Source organism: Lampetra planeri, chromosome 21 (assembly GCF_965212315.1).
Source record: "Lampetra planeri chromosome 21, kcLamPlan1.2.h2, whole genome shotgun sequence".
Taxonomy (NCBI): domain Eukaryota; kingdom Metazoa; phylum Chordata; class Hyperoartia; order Petromyzontiformes; family Petromyzontidae; genus Lampetra; species Lampetra planeri.
Window position 1 is genome coordinate 5,824,849 of NC_136127.1, and position 17,283 is coordinate 5,842,131.

The 17,283-nt window shown below is 41.8% G+C and overlaps 1 protein-coding gene across 1 annotated transcript in view; it reads right to left on the minus strand.

Moving 5' to 3' along the window:
• Positions 1 to 7,782, minus strand: part of LOC144724780 (uncharacterized) — a 60,187-nt gene extending 52,405 nt beyond the window's left edge. The window contains exon 1 of the mRNA XM_078604167.1: positions 7,445 to 7,782. The gene's annotated coding sequence lies outside the window, so the exon portion shown is untranslated. The remainder of the gene's footprint in view (positions 1 to 7,444) is intronic.
• Positions 7,783 to 17,283: the final 9,501 nt, after the last annotated feature.

The following is a 17,283-nucleotide window of genomic DNA, read 5'->3' on the forward strand; positions in this document are numbered from 1 at the left end:
TCATCTTCCCAAGGAAGAGAACAACACATGTCCAGGCCAATGGCCAGACAGCAGAGAAGACAGACAGAAGAATAGCCAGCTGGACAGACATCCGAGTCAGATAGATGGAACAACATATTTACAATTAGCCAACAATCCAACTTGTCAAACAGTCAGCCAGACAAACGGGCGCAGTGCAGTCACATGTTAAAATAACCACCGAACACAGTTTCCTGGGCTCCCTCTGCTATGGACATGGCAAATGTGTTAACATTGCTGGAGGATACACTGTCTGCAATACAATAGCTTTAGAATGTATACAGAGTAGAGGAGTGTCATGGTGGTTAGCATACCGCGGCGCTCTGAATTCAGCAATCTCACTACGATTTCTGGGCATGGCTGACATCAGCGGTAAGTGATATCTGAACTGACCCTGGAAGCACCCCTTCATGAACTCGTACTGACTAGAGTGGTGAAGCATGGTCAAATGATCCCCTCGTGACCCACACAGCATGTGGAGGCCTTCATCCACCAATGGATTGACAAAGGGTTCTAAATTGTTTTTGTTTAATTAATTCATGTGAAAAAATAGACTGATAATCTTTATGGCACATTGGTCACATCAACCTGCTAATCATCATTAACCAAGCGATATACTTTGCCATATTCAGGTCTGCCTAAGCCATTGTGATTCCTGCGGAGTTGTCGGGCACTTTAGACGCCACATACCGGAGATGCTCAGCAGAGGAACTTTAATTCATTTCATCACGAGACATTGCCTCAGAGCAGTTCGAGAAAATAGCATTGATTGAGCACGATTGCTGATGTAATATCTTTCAAATCACTACACAATAAATCCACTATAACATATGTTTTCAACTGCACAGTCACACGAATGTGAGGAATCACAACAGCCCCCATATAGCTTCTGCGCACGAGCTGATGTCATCACTCTAAACATCTTCCTGCGCATGTTTGCTCCCTTGGCTGTAACTCTCTCATCGTTATCGACCATCAGCCGTCTTCCCTTCGTGTAACGTGTCCTCCCCAAGCCCACTGACTTTGCTTAATCGATGTGATGTTTCGAAATTGCGAATGTTCTCGAATATATTGTAAGGTCGTATGCATTACACACAAAGCGTTTGCCACAAATGAACCGCAATATCTTGCTGATCTCGTCGAGTGGCATAAACCATCACGCAAACGTCGGTGATCCGCACAGCGGCTTTTGACTGGCCATCGAACAAAGACGGTCATCGCATCGCGCGGCGCTTTCAGATGCACTTCTGCGGCCGTTTGGAATGCTCTTCCTTCCGATATTCGGAAGCCACTGGAGCTATGCATTTTTAAATCATCTAGATTGAAAACTAATTTCTTTATGACTGCTTTTTGTGTTAAGTTTGTTGTCCTTACCCTGCACCTCCGATTAGCACAATTGGCTATGTACGGTACGAAATAAGTTCAACATACATACATGGGCATTGTTAGCACCCAATTAAATCATCACCCATGACAAAATGCGATAGTGAAACGTAAACCTGACGGGTAGGTTCGGTTGCAGCATAAGTTGAAGCTCCAGCCCAGTGAACTTGGAACTTTGGGCCAACGTTGACCCAACGTTACTGGGAGGCTGCTGCCTGACCTTCTCGCCCACACTGGCCGGCGTGTGCCTTGAGACACGTTCACTGTGGAAGATGCAATACAAAACTGACTGGCTATGATGCGTGCGATAACGTCTTCGGATTGCAGTGTGCACATATGATAAATACGAAGAAACTTGTTCTGATCTATTTGCCGGTGATTACATAAAATATATACTGAGCACAGGTATGTCACATGATACAGCACACAAACGGATGCTGTTGTTTCAGTTGCATTTATTTGGTATAGCCCTGTGAGCCATTCGGCTCTTGAATCGGGTGCAACCGCAACAAACAAAAACATGAACAATAAAACATCTTAAAGTGACTATGTGACTATGTAAAAACAGAAAGTCCAAGAAAAGACAGCAAAATATTGCAGAAAAAGCACCGTACACCAACGCTGTGTGCAAAAATCCCAGTGGGATGCAAGTCAAACAACAACAACCACAGGACAACTTAGATTAAGGCCATTAGTCTAACTCCATACTACAACAAACAAACATGGCCAAACCAAAAAACTTTTCGAAATCACCAAAATAAAACCATCAAAGCAATGTGGTGTAATGGGTAGCGCATTGGACTTGCAGTCTACTCATAATTCGATCTCCCGGCATGCCATTTGAAACAATGGACACGTTTCATAAATCCCCCCTGCCTCTGTCCACCCAAGAAGTACTGTACAATTGGTGACACCACAAATAGTCGGTCAGCAGGCTCCATGTGGTGGGGTAATGTATGGGTATTCCCACATCTTCCAACACATCTCGTCAAAGTGAGTGGGCCAAATACCCTTTTAGAGCTCCCTCTTAGTCGAGGCCCTTCCATCAGCAGTGGCTTGAGAAAGTAATTGCAGGGATGCACCTTGGCCGTTAACAGCAACAAACTGATGGCATGGGCAGTAACACTGGACTGCCATGACTCTTAAACACAGTGCTTTGCAGCAATTGCAAATTAAATACATGTCTGCAAAGCCATTTGATATCATTGTCATGTAAGCAATGATCAGTTCTTTAAAGAAAAGTCTTCGTATGCTTCCCTCAGCACAGTCAATATTAATTATCACCACTTAACAAGCACTGTACTGTGCCTGCGTTACCTTGTCACTATCTTATTTACTATCGAATGAAGATTATTAGTAATCGATGGAAAGATGGGCTGTGGGGAGAAGTGATGGACGTTAAATTTAGAACTTGAAGCTTATTTCATTACGCAACAATTGCAATTGCATGCAAGTCAAGTTACTTTAATATTGTAACCAGATCCACAAAATATATATCTGCGAACATCTGGAAAACTCGCCACCGCCTTCCAAGCAGTTGACAGCTCCTTATGACAGATCAGCGATCAATCTATCGTCAAGAGAGTCACGTGGCAGACTTTCAATCCCCTACTCCTGTTTTAAAGACAAATGCCTACCCGCTGAGCCATCCTGCCACAGTTGTCTGAGTAAAAATAAGCACCCAATATGAGCGCGTTCTTCATTTCAAAGAACCACGGCTCAAAAGAAGCATTCAGAATCATTACTTCCACACGTAAATAGGATAGAACATAACCTTCAGCACCAGTAGTCAGATCCAGACAAAATACTAAACCTGTATTAAAATATTCCATTATCTGTAATAACATCACTTCCTTTGTATCCTCGGGAATTCTTCAATGAGTATCAGGGATTATTTTCTGAAAGTCTCTGCCTTGAGTAACTTGGCCAATTCCCCTCGTTTAATGTGGATACGTGGGCAGACATCAGAGTGCCTCAAAATAACCCAGCAGGTAATGCTTTGGGCGGTGGAGCTATCCCTTTTATATAACAAAGAACATCTTCTGCAATTCTCGAACATCTGCGACATCTGGAACATCCTCCTCCTTTACCTGAACACAGATGATTTGTTTCCTAGCCTATGTGAATGTTATTGCTATGGAGCATAGAATTCCTGAAAAATTATATACGATGTTTCTTCTTGGTTCTTTCGGTAAAGTCACGTAGAAGGGAAATAATACAATAATAAAAACTACGTTTCGGCCACAATGCAAGCAGCCGTCCTCATGTTGAGGACGGCTGCTTGCGTTGTGGCCGAAACGTCTTGAGAATTATTTTATTTTCTTGGTTCTTTCGGTAAAGTCACGTAGAAGGGAAATAATAAAATTATTATTTTATTATTTTATTATTTCCCCGGCTGCTTGCTTTGTGACCGAAACGTCTTGAGAATTATTTTCTTTTCTTGGTTCTTTCTATTATTTCCCTTCTACGTGACTTTACCGAAAGAACCAAGAAGATGAATCCCTGCAGTCACAAAAGCTTTAAATCGAAATTTAATAATTTTACTATGTTTTATTATTATATTATTATTTCCCTTCTACGTGACTTTACCGAAAGAACCAAGAAGATGAATCCCTGCAGTCACGAAAGCTTTATATCGAAATATATACGATGTTGTCTCTGTCATTCGTTAAGTTTTAATCTTGCTCTCGAAGGGCTACTGTTTGTTATTTTTAGTAATCAATAACCTTTTTTGCTACTTCCATGCCGCCATTACCTGGTATGACAGTGCCAATCATTCTTGTCTTGTGTTCCTCAATGTATGTTGGTATCCTCTTCTAATGGTTTTGGTTGAGTTTCCTATATTCTATTTTACACGCTTTCTTTTAACTCACTCTGTCTGTTGTTGTTGTCATTGTTGTATCCTCAAATCTTGTAACTCAATTTTAACCCACTTCCCAATGTGGTATCGACTGCAAACTTGGTATACTTATGTCATACTGATGACAATACTATATTCTATCATAAAAAAAATGTTAACATTATTTTTTGTATGTTATGTTTCGGCTTGGGTCTAATTGTCCACGGTCAACTGACGTTGACTGTAATTGGCCACGGCCCCTTACGTTGTGGCAAGCTTCGGGGCCACTTCCTGGAGTCGTGGAGTTCTGTCATTACTCGTACATCTCATAAAAGCGTGTTTAAAAAAAAGGTCTTACAAATATAACTTATTTTGGTTGGCATTATCATCCCTTTTTATATCTCGTTTTCTTCAACATACTGTACTCTATGCTGTGTTTAATATCGCTTGCTCTCATTTTATTTATTAAGTGGCCCTCACTTTCAGTGATAATTACAATTTTGGTGATTTTATTTAAAAAGTGGTAACCTCCATTTCCTCATTTTTCCTCTCTTTGGATTTGATTCTTATACCAAAGAATCAGTCGAAATGATCATAAATTTTGTAATTTCTATGTAGTTTATTGACATAATAGCTGTTACAAAGTAATCTCTGTGACCAGCTGCAGTTTTTGGGGGGTGGCCTGCATGACCGTGGTGCATTCCTCCATCAGGTATCTGTACAAACCTCTTCTGACCATCGTGGTGAAGTATGGTCAAATACCTTTTCATCATTGTTTTGCACTTAATTATCGGTCGTCTCACACTTTCCAGCAGCTATGGTTCTACCAGCCATAGCATTGGATGGGGAGGTGAAGAAACTGGGGGGGGGGGGCTTCATGATTTGAATACTTGCTACATCAAATAAACGGACTGCAGCAAATCAAACCTTGTGGAATTGGAGACAGAAATTGAGAGCAACAAATGAAGATATAGTTGTAATCCTCACTCCCCTTCTATAAATTGCAGCTGTTAGCACACCACGCTATGAACCCTGTGACCTGAGTTTGATTCCTGACCACATCTAATATTCGTGCTCCCTTCTATCATCACATGCCTCTTGGGTATTTGCCCCCCCCACCCCCCCACACATGCACATGATACTCTCCTCGAGTGTCCTCAGTCTCCTACGATTGAGGCAATTGAACACCAAGGCACTCTGTTATTAAGCCCCACATTGTCAGATATGTCTCAGACAATTCAACACAGGACGCGAAGCATAGTTACACTTCAACATCGCCAAAGACAGAACAATGTTCATTTGGAGCTTTCGTGACTGCAGGAATTACTCTTTGGTTCTTTCGGTAAAGTCACGTAGAAAGAGAAAATAATAACTGTTAAGTTATCCGACTCTCTGTTGTATTACATTACATGTCTAAGTATACTAGATTTGTGTTTCTATTTCATTTATACCTGATGATGATTGCTTGTGTTGCAATCGAAACGTCGTATGCTAGTATTTAATTTATTATTTTATCTTTATACGTGACTTTACCGAAATAACCAAAAAGAACAAAACAATGTTAGCTACAGGCAAAACACAAGACATACACCGAAATACCCAGAATAAAAAGGACCTACGTGTTCGAGCAGATAACTCTGAAAGGTCCATACAGGTCGATTTGTGAACCCATTTGCTCAACTGCCACAAGGCCACTTCATAGCCAAACAGCATATGGGAGTTTCACAAATCTCTGCATTTATCCACCAACACTTGTAATCAAACAGCTGGATCACACGTGTGCACCCTGAATCGTGCTCAAAGGAGTCAATGACGTGTGATGAAGTGGGAAGAATAGGCTTCAAAATAATATAATGAATGCATCGGATTCAACATGGGCCAGATCAAAAGCTATAACAGTTGCATCTGCAATGGTAGTCCATTCCCTCGTCCGAACTCTGTAATATTGCCTGAAATCTTAACAATGACATAACACTGTTCACCAATTGTACATTTCAATATTTACTATATTACCATGAAAGGTATATTATTTTGCACTGTGCTAAACATGACACATCCCTATACAGTATAATACATATAAGTGCAACAGCAAAACATTGCTGGAACATTCGTTTTCTATTCTTGCTGACTATTGCAGTGTCCCCTTTAACATGTAATAAAATAGTTCAGCATCATCACAGTCGCGTCCGTGGTAAGAAACAATTACAGCCCCTTGTCAATCCACTGTTGGAATAAGGCCTCCGAATGGTCATAGCGGCTGATTGACCATCATTCACCACGATGTTCAATGTGGATTGGTGAAGTGGGGCCCTGACCAGTGCTGTTTCAGATATCATTATTCATTGTAGCCGAGGCCGGGTGTCGAACTCACGGGACTTGAGTCCTTAATGCCAAGGAATAAAATTTATCCCTCTTACTAAACACGTGCACAGAGCGCCTATGATTGGCATAGGCAAAGTAAAGCGCTAGGTAGAGTTAAGGTAAAAAAAAAGTATGAAAGAGGAAAAACTTTAATTAACCGTATTCTTGCAATTCCCATTAGCTAATTGTTACAGTGTAAACATCAGTACTGCGTGCACATGTGCACACTGCGAAGAGTGATTTCCACACCTTCTGCTGGGAAACATATATAAATTACCTACATTTCGTAAACTTATAACGACTCCAGTAAAGTGAACGTCCAGAAGAAATATGAGAGGGAGAACCAGTGATTTAGCGCTCTGCAACCAGCCTTAAGAAAAAGCACACACACACACATTTACAACTACTGCCACTACGATTTCCCCAGACAGCTTGTATCCTGACGCTTTAAATAAGCAACCACTTATCCAGACCTCGGGTTATCATCTCGACCACTGATAAATTAAACACGGTAGTTAATAATGCCAGAGAGGAAGGCGCTTGAGTTCACCAACAGAATAATAAAATGTTTAACACATCATGCAACAACGATCCCAACAAAACCATCAAAGCAAATCAATTCACCTTGGGTGTGATGTCAGCTGTGTTTCTCGCCAACTCTCTCCCTCTGTCAAATCACTGAACCCCCCCCTACCCCCCCCCCCCCACGTAATTAACACACTTCAATGAGCCAATGTTGGGACAAACGAATTGGACCAACGTTGCCCAGCCCCAAATCTCACGCTAATATATCGTCTGGACCCCCCCACCCCACCCCACCCACCCCAATCTCTCTCACCTCACCTTTAAGTGGAGCGGCAGGCAGCTCCTGATAAATCTGCGTGGTATTCCGTGCTGGGAGAGACGCTTTGCGGATTTTGTCCGCTCCACGACAGAACCGCACGGCAGAGTTGCTGCGGCAAACGCTGCGCAACGCCGGACGCACACCGCCACTGCCAGGCTCACTCACTCATTCACTCACTCCCTGCCTCGCTCGCTCCCTCGCTCGCTCGCTCCGAGTCCTCCCTATCCCACCCCCTCCCGCACAGCGGGGCTGGTTGGCTCACTCTCTCACTCTCTTGACCCCTATCTCTCGCTCTCTCTCACTCCCTCCCCGAGCTCCCGTGTGTGTAGAGGCTTGCTATATTGACGACGAGCAGTGCTGTGTCCGTGCTGTTAAGACTCTGGCACGGAGCAGGTGAAGGGTTAACCCTCCCCGTTCACCAATCCCTTCCCCTCGCCGCCTCCTCTCTTCCAAAAGCCCCTCCAACCCTCCTCCTCCTCAGCTCCCCCCGTCATCCACTCGTGCCCCTGCCGCCACCACCGCCAAACCAGTCCCGATGTCCACCACGTGTGCCACCCTCCAGCAGCCCACCCTCCTGACTCGGCCGCGAATTAAACACGCGAGCTTGTACGCACATGCCGTTTCCGAGTGGACACGGACGCATTAACACACTCGTAGATTTGCATGCACACACAGACCCACACAGACACGGGCACACGCACCCACGCTACATTTCACATTTGTCTGGCTCAAAAATAGCCACCGTGGATGCAAGTTTTTTTGACCTTTGGGGTTTCATTAGCATGGCGCAGCTGTGCTGTTGCCAAACTCAAATTTCCATGGCACCTGTGTGCAAGGTGAGTCATTGTTGGTATTATTGGGACTGGATATCATTGTTATTTTCTCCTGGAACTTCTGAGGAGCCATTGCTGCCTTCTGCTTAGATGAACTATATTCAATCATAAGCATTCTCGGTCCAACATGACTGCATCGAAATTGGCAACGTGTTTGGTGTTACTGCGTTGGCAGTGGTAAACAAGCACAAATAAAAAAAATACTCAACCACATTCCTCTATCGCTTTGACCTCTCTATGTGCTGTCGCCTATTTACTTTTTAATTTTTAGGGCCACATTGTCATTGGGGAATGCGTTGTCTTTTTTTGGTACTTGATTGATACGTGGGTACCTTTATTTCTATCGCTATTAAGCCAATAGAAAAAACTACTAACCCCGCTTCTGATAAGTGTTACATATGTATATGTGTGCAGTATAAGTGCATTATTATATTTCGCATTTACTTTTGCTTTGCTGACATGTTTCTTCGGAATTTTGCATTTGTTTTACTGGTTAATGTATTTTTGGTTTTCACAATATTTCTATTTAATTTTATCAGTACAGTAATGTAAATGCTGCAATGACATCCTGTCCGGTCTCCCATAAAAAAAACACATACGTGATTTTATTATGGGACCTCCTTTGCCAGTATCAAACCAAAAGAATAGGTTTTCCCCTTTCTGGCAATAAAGCAGGTGTTAAGATGTTAAAACACCAAACTGAAACCTTTTGCAAGGAATCATGTCTGCATTAACCACATATACTTGTGGTGAAAATACTGACAAAAACATTCTCTGACAGTATATGCAGTATATGTATACTGCTCTGACAGTATATGCATTTACACCATTGGAACCTCATTTGCCAGTAAAAAATATGATAATTGTTTTTTTACCCTTCTCTCTGGCAACAAAACTGACACCCTTTATAGAAGGAGTCATGTTTTTATTTTTGCATTATGACTGCAGGTATTGTGGTCTATGTAAACATGACTCCTTGTAAAAAAAGGTGTCAGTTTTGTTGCCAGATAGAAGGGTAAAAAACCAATTATCAGTATATGCATTGTGAAAGCATGTTTTTTTTTTGTATTTTCACCACAAGTATATGTGATCAATGCAGACATAATTCCTTGCAAAAGGTTTCAGTTTGGTGTTTTAACATCTTCACACCTGTTTTATTGACAGAAAGGGGAAAACCTATTCTTACATACGTGATTGTTTATTAATAGCCTCTAATTGTTTTATTGTGGTGGTTTAAATAAATAAAAAATGAATTCATGAATAATCCATCCATTCTTTAAATGGGCCTGAATCCTCCCCACTATTCAGGTCTTCTTCTTTAACCGGTGAGTCCCTGTAATGGACACAAATTCTGAATTTGAATGGCTCGGACTGTAGGATTCAGGACCGGTGGTGGGTGGAAATGGCTCGTCGTGCTTTTATAATGAGACATTTCTGCCCATTTATGTTTCAACAATAACAGCCGATGGAGGGGATAAAAACACAATTAAATGACAGGGAAATAAAACAACCTTTCATTCGTGCCGCATCACAGAGGAGGTACCATAATCGCCATCAATGAACGAAGAGTTTACATATTTTGTTGACGCTGGTATTAACAGCATTATTATTCATTGTTTATGCTAGTTATATTACAAGCTTTTGATTAGAAGGTTATCTATATGTATACACAATTTACACGTGAAACTTATAAAATTAAATTAATATACACAGGATGTATACGTTTAGTATGGGAGTGTGGCGTCGCAATAGTGAGCACACTACGCGATCAGCCTTACCACCTAAGTTGTATTCCCGGTCACGATGAACATCGGGGGCAAGTGAAAAACGAACTGGTCGTGGACACCACCCTCCAGCATGGTCCAGTATGGTCTGACAACCCCTATGACCAACGTTGCACGGGGAGGCCCTCTTCCAGTAATGGATTGACAAAGGCTACAGCTACTTCTTCTTCATAGAGTATGCTGTGATTAATAAGATAGGTAAATTGAAACTTCTTCTATGTGCCCTGCTATTACTCGATGTTATTATTCTCCTCTTGTTTCTGCTTTTTTTTTACAAAACCCACAAGTGGGGAAAACTCATCCTGCTGTACTGTCAGAGCTTATCCACGGATAATCCACCTGTCAATGCAGAACATTATTTCTAGTATCCGTCAATGAGTTGCCTGAACACGGTTTTATAGAAGCGCTACATTCATCCAGATTATATCCGCACGATAGCGTGGATTATAAGAAGAGTGTTCTCGAACTCGTGGCAAAATTCACGCAATTATCTGCATCTACACGAGCTTGTTCGCAAGGATAAAATAAGCAATTTCCGTGGTTAATCACTGTTAATTGGACCCCCCCCCCCCCGATTGTGTCCCCCACATCAGCGAAGATAAGAAGAGTTTCACTGAACGATGTTTGCTTGGCTTAGGCAGGACACGACGCGAGAAGGGATGATGGCTGATGGTCAAGAATAATAACAGAGTTGCAGCCAAATAATGGAGACACATCCAAGAGGACGTCCATCGAGGAGATTGGGCAATGACATCGGTTCGTTGCGAGTGGTAGGTGGGATTATAAAATTGCAGGATCGTAAAATGTGGTGGTGGCTTGGGGAGGCCTTCATCTAGCAGTGGATTGACCACGGCTGATGATGATACTAGCTGGCCGGGTGAAAGTCTATGGTCATTGTTTTAAAATATGTATATACGAGTATTGAAACATAAATATTTAGTTACATGTTAGTTTAGTGCTAATTAAAGTATTTTTGGTATGAATTGCATGCAAATGTAAATAAGCTTGAGCAACTGTGCATTGATTAAATAGTTACACTATACCTAACATCTCCCATAACCAGATAGGGTCTTCCCCCAAATTAGTTGGGCTTTGCGAGGTTTTAATGTGCACGGTTTCTGACAATATTTTTACATTGCAGGATTGTGAGAGATGTTGGCGATTTAGAGGAATCCTTCATCCAGCAGTGGATTTACCGTGGCTGATCATGATAATTTATATATTTCTAAACCAGCAAAAAATTCCCATAAATCACGCGAATTCTGAATAGCCACCTCCTTTTTATGTTTCTATACATTATTTCCTTGAATCTACTCCCCTTTCCGTGGTATGTGGCCACGGGTACCAAGTTGTACGTATTATAGAACAGTATGCAATCCCACTTTACTAATTCGTCTTTGAGGAGCAACACCAGGGCAATTGGTTCCTTAACATCGAACAAGCCAAAAAAAACCCAACACCACCCCTCCCGCTACCCCTTCAGTCTCTTTCCAATTTACAACACCATTAAAGAATATTTAAATTGTGGCTTAGCACTTTCTTTCAATAAAGCAGCAGTAAAAATCCGGTTCTAAATGGAGGTTCATCAGAGCCTCATCCTTGACTGATCTAACGGGGCCTTTGACTCCAAGATTGTTATGGGAGGGTTTGTCTGTTACCCGATAGCTACTACGTATTAGGTAACCATTCATATGCCAATTTAAAAACTAGCAATCAGAGACGTTTTTAAACATTTTATTTTAATAAGGTCCCATGGTGTTAACTGCAGTCTACAACCCTTATTCTTGGGTCTTTCGGTAAAGTCACGTGGATAGGTTCAAAGAAAATAACCTATCTACGTGAATAACAAGGACGAATTTCCCCAAAACATCAGCGGGATTAATGTGCGCGAGGATGACAAGTTACACAACATAACTGGAGTGTAATTTCAATTAGCACAAACATAAACGTTGATATCCTGCAGTCAAAAAAGAGTGAGCCTATACTAAATTAGAGCAGCAATCTGGTGGCAAGCAGTGATGGATAAAGCCATCTGAATTATATATACTATACTGTACTTCCGTAATGAAAACCCTATCATGTAGGCTATTAACTATCAAAGCAAACATTGCTAATATGCAAATCACATCATCCTCAGCAGTGTTCCGGAAGTTTCGTATATTAATTTGACAATAAAAAACCTCTTGATTACTTAATGTATTTTTTTTCAATATATGTACAGTATCAGCCTTGACATCAACATGCATACAGCGTTTACTCATTTGTAGGACAGTGTGTATGCGATATGTTTCAGTACATTGTCAATCCACTACTGGATGAGGGCCTCTTCCGTACCATGATGGAAATGTGGGTCATTTGGAATCAAACTCAGGTCGGCCGGGTCACAGTGCAGTGCATTAACCACTGCACGACTGGTCCAGTCAATACATTATTCGTAAACATACTTTGTCCATGGGCTGTAAGGGTGGTGTAACTTTTTCAAGTACTGTCCTGTTTATTTTCCACAGTCTACTGTACAGTATTTCCATGAAGTAATAATAATGATTAACAACAATGTAACGTTGCAACGTAACCACACTGAGATTTAAATTCCAGATTACAGCTTTAAAACATAATATATACGGTAAAGTGGAACAAAAGACTGCGTTAAAACATGCAGTGATTAATTTGAGAGTAATTATAAGCAACGTATGAGATTGTTCTCCCAAGAAAAGTGAGCTGCTCACTAGTTCAGCAGGGCTTTAAAACGCATTGAACCCCATCCAGACCTGATCTGTTGCTATTTGACTTGGAATGTTTGTTCGGTGTGACAATGTAACAATTATACATGTTGTACCAAAGTGGACAATACTAATTAATTATAGCAACAAATATTACAATATTTTTTTCACGCATTCCCATGGGATCCCACTCGTGCTCACCAAATCATGCACGCGCGCAAATTTCCGCACACACAGGCTGACAAACGCTCAGGTGCTCACGCATTACAGATGCGTGTACGAACGTGTAAACACCCAAAAACACTATGTCTTCCCTTCTGTTTCCCTGGTGTTAACATCAGCCTCTACTGACCTATGGGTAGCCAGTACCAGCTATATATCTCAGAACAATAACCCTAGCACGTCTAGGAATCAAAGCCAGGTTGTCGGAATTGTAGCACAGCATGCGTACCACCGTGCCAACACTCCGCACGTACATACGGCACACACACACACAAACATACGTAAACACACACACTCTCTCCCTTGGGTGCCTTACCCACACCCTCCCAAACACCTTCCCTTGTAAGGGCAGATTGGTGGAGACAGAGTACACGTCGTGCAAAAATAGATCAAGGCTGGGCTTGAATCCAGTGCAATGGATGGAGAGGAGGGAGAGCTGTGGGATAAGGGGGGCAACTCTGCCATCCCTTCTAGATTTGAAGCTTTCGTGACTGCAAGGATTCATATTCTTAGGTTTTTTCGGTAAAGTCACGTAGGTAAAAAATTAAAATTAATAGAAGTAAAATAAAAGAAAATCACGACGTTTCGGAGGCAACACAAGCTTCCGTCTTCAGGTGGAACCGTCACAGCCCGACAGCGGTTCCACCTGAAGACGGAAGCTTGTGTTGCCTCCGAAACGTCGTGATTTTATTTTATTTTACTTTTATTAATTTTAATTTTTTACCTACGTGACTTTACCGAAAAAACCTAAGAATCTGCCATCCCTCCTCTCCAAATCCCCTCTCCCTACAAGGAAGGGACCCATCAGTGCCACTGTAAATGCCCATGGCTCACCGGGCCAAACCATGGCTCTTTATAGAGGGAGGGCACGAACACACCATATGTGATGCAATGCTACAAAAGCAATGCATGAGATGCATATGTGGGTTATTAGCTAAGCCTGTCACTAAATTAATATTTGAAGGCAATACGATATTTGTAGAAATACGATGAGATATGAAGCTCTTTTTCACAGATGTCCAGTTGGGAGAGATGCTTTAAAAGCGAAAGCTCAATTGTTCAATGTAGCCCATGAGGTCAGGGGTTCTCAATCTTTTGGGTTTGGCAGCCCTCCAATATTTGTTAAGGACAAAATACACAGAAAGACAAACATATCCTTGCCTGAGCAGACTGTTCAGCAGACTGTTGGGGAAAGTGGTCTTTAGCGAGCACCTATGAAGGCCAGCACTGCACACAAGGGGGTGGGTGGTCAGAATCACGCCTGGGCGCCTTTGTCTCCCGAGGGGCAATTTTTAAATCCTTTATATTAAGTTTGATTGCTTGCTTAGGACCGTGCAAATCTTTCGGTCGTTTTTTAACCCACTTCCCCTGATCCAATCGAGCTGACATTTTCCACACAGACTCGTTGTGCGTGACAATTAATGTTCGTGAAAAAAAATTCAAAAATTTTACACTTTTTAGGACAAAAATATTATATTTAATTACCAATTGCTTAATGGTGCAATGCAATCATCTGACCCATAGGTGGCAGCCATCTCAAGCCAGAGGACGAGAGGACTCTAGCCGCCACGCATATAAAGGATTTATAGTGAAAAACTTTGTTTTTACGGGTTATGCTTATTACACATTTCTCCAGGTATTCAGTTGAGGCAGAGTCGACCAAGGAGAGGCCCAGGACCAGTTCAGATAATCGGCTCTCGTGTTGCCCGTGAGTGGGAATCGCACTCGGGTCGCTCGGTTCGGAGTGCACCACAGTTCCCTACAATACACGAAGAACACCCATGCACATACACACAATGGACTAACATTCTGTCCATAGTGTATAATGCTCGTCAGGACATTGCCTACACTGGCATCATTCAGGGGAATTCTTCATTTTCTCTTTCAACCTTTAAGCCAAATAAAAGCATTGGACCATACTATATTACAGCACAGTCATACTCATAGACACCCAGCTTGTAGTCTAAACTTTTCATCAAAATTGTTATCGTAAAAATGTAAAAGACACGTACGTGTATTTTTTTTTACAGTCTACCATTTCATACAGCAAACCACAATTGTCAAAAAAATGAATCACATTAATTTAGCATCTTATTTTCATGAGTGCATATTCATGCAGAACGCTCACAGAGGGTCCTCAAAAAGCCACGCTTTACATGTGTGAGATTGGCAGCTCAATCAGAGAGGACCAATAAGAGAATTGGGGTTGGTTTACTACAGACTTTGCCAATACTTACTTCAATCCAGTCAGAAGAGCATGGCCATCACTGGGAGAGGTTGTGGCTACCACTGGGCTGGGTGTGTTATGCTGAGTGGACTGGTCAACGCAGCATGATCGCCTGTAAAGAAGACGCCCGGCCAATCAGATGCAAAACAAGTATAACCCGTAAAAACAAAGTTTTTCACTATAAATCCTTTATATGCGTGGCGGCTAGAGTCCTCTCGTCATCTGGCTTGAGATGGCTGCCACCTATGGGTCAGATGATTGCATTGCACCATTAAGCAATTGGTAATTAAATATAATATTTTTGTCCTAAAAAGTGTACAATTTTAGAATTTTTTTTCACGAACATTAATTGTCACGCACAACGAGTCTGTGTGGAAAATGTCAGCTCGATTGGATCACGGGAAGTGGGTTAAAAAACGACTGAAAGATTTGCACAGTCGTAAGCAAGCAAGCAAACTTAATATAAAGGATTTAAAAATCATTAATATCGTGGGAAATATAAGTATCAAAGTTAAGCGGACCGTAAGTCTCTTTCATACATCTGTCTCTCTACAATAAATCCGTGAGGCCAATATGTTTTTGTAAAAAAACAACTCCTGCATTATTAGCTTGGTTTGTGAATCCCCCTGCTGGAAACAAAGAAATGTGGCTCAACATTACGTGAAGTCTACGAGGTGTGTATGTTTGGACGAATGGTGCTGTGCATGGCGTGTACTCAGAGTACAGGCTTAGAACCAGGTGGTAGTCCGTTGATAACAAATGTATGTTGCGAGGGTAAATTGATAGTGGTACAATATTGTATGACTTAAAATGAATCATCATCTTGCACCTAAATTTCGATTTAAAGCTTTCGTGACTGCAGGGATTCATCTTCTTGGTTCTTTCGGTAAAGTCACGTAGAAGGGAAGTAATAAAATAATAAAAATAAAACTTTTTTATTATTTTATTACTTCCCTTCTACGTGACTTTACCGAAAGAACCAAGAAGATCTTGCACCTACTTTGGTGTCTGATCTGTACGGCTCCCATACCACCCCGCGCGGCCGGAGTGGCGCAGTGGTAACACTCATGCCTCACAGCAACAAGCGCCTGGGTTCGACTTGGGTGCCTTTCTTTGTTGTGTTTGTACGCTCTCCCGCTATTCTGTATGGGTTTCTTTCAGGTTCTCCAGTTTACTCCCATACAACGTAACTGTTATTGGCCAAAACATCCCAATGCTGAAAATGTACCTGCAAATTACTCATTTAGGATGACACACTGAGCGACATCGTCACCTATGGTGAGACTTTGCAAGACCCTCCTAAGGCTCAGTGAGACTTTCCTGGGTAAACAAGCGAAAACAGAATATCAAAGTACCATCAGTCTTTGTACAATGGGAGGTCACCCCTTACTTTATGCTGTTCCTATAGGCTTGACACAATCTCGTTTCAGCTGTAATGTAACCATAATAAATGTTAGTAATTAAATTGTTCCATGAGTGCAGGCTGTAATCGGTGGACCTGGGAAGTCCACTGTGTAAAGGTCAGGCAGGATTCTGCGGTGCAGAATGTGTTTTGTTTCGATTTAAAGCTTTCGTGACTGCAGGGATTCATCTTCTTGGTTCTTTCGGTAAAGTCACGTAGAAGGGAAGTAATAAAATAATAAAAATAAAACATAATAAAACAATTCTCACGACGTTTCGGCCACTTGCGTTGTGGCCGAAACGTCCTGAGAATTGTTTTATTATGTTTTATTTTTATTATTTTATTACTTCCCTTCTACGTGACTTTACCGAAAGAACCAAGAAGATGAATGTGTTTTGTGTTTTCTGACATGACGGTTATCGTTGGCCAAAGTGTACTTAGTCCACTTGGACAACATTGAGACAACATTACAGCCGTAGCAATGACGAATCGCTGGGGTTCGCCCTGCTTTCACAGGCTGATAAAGGTTACATGAGAGATGTTTTCCTGGACTCAACCGCATGGTTTTTCCGATATCTGCAGTCCATTTCAGGGGCAATTAGCAACCCTACAGCCGTTGTGAGGTGCCGCCATGGTGCACGTCAGTGATT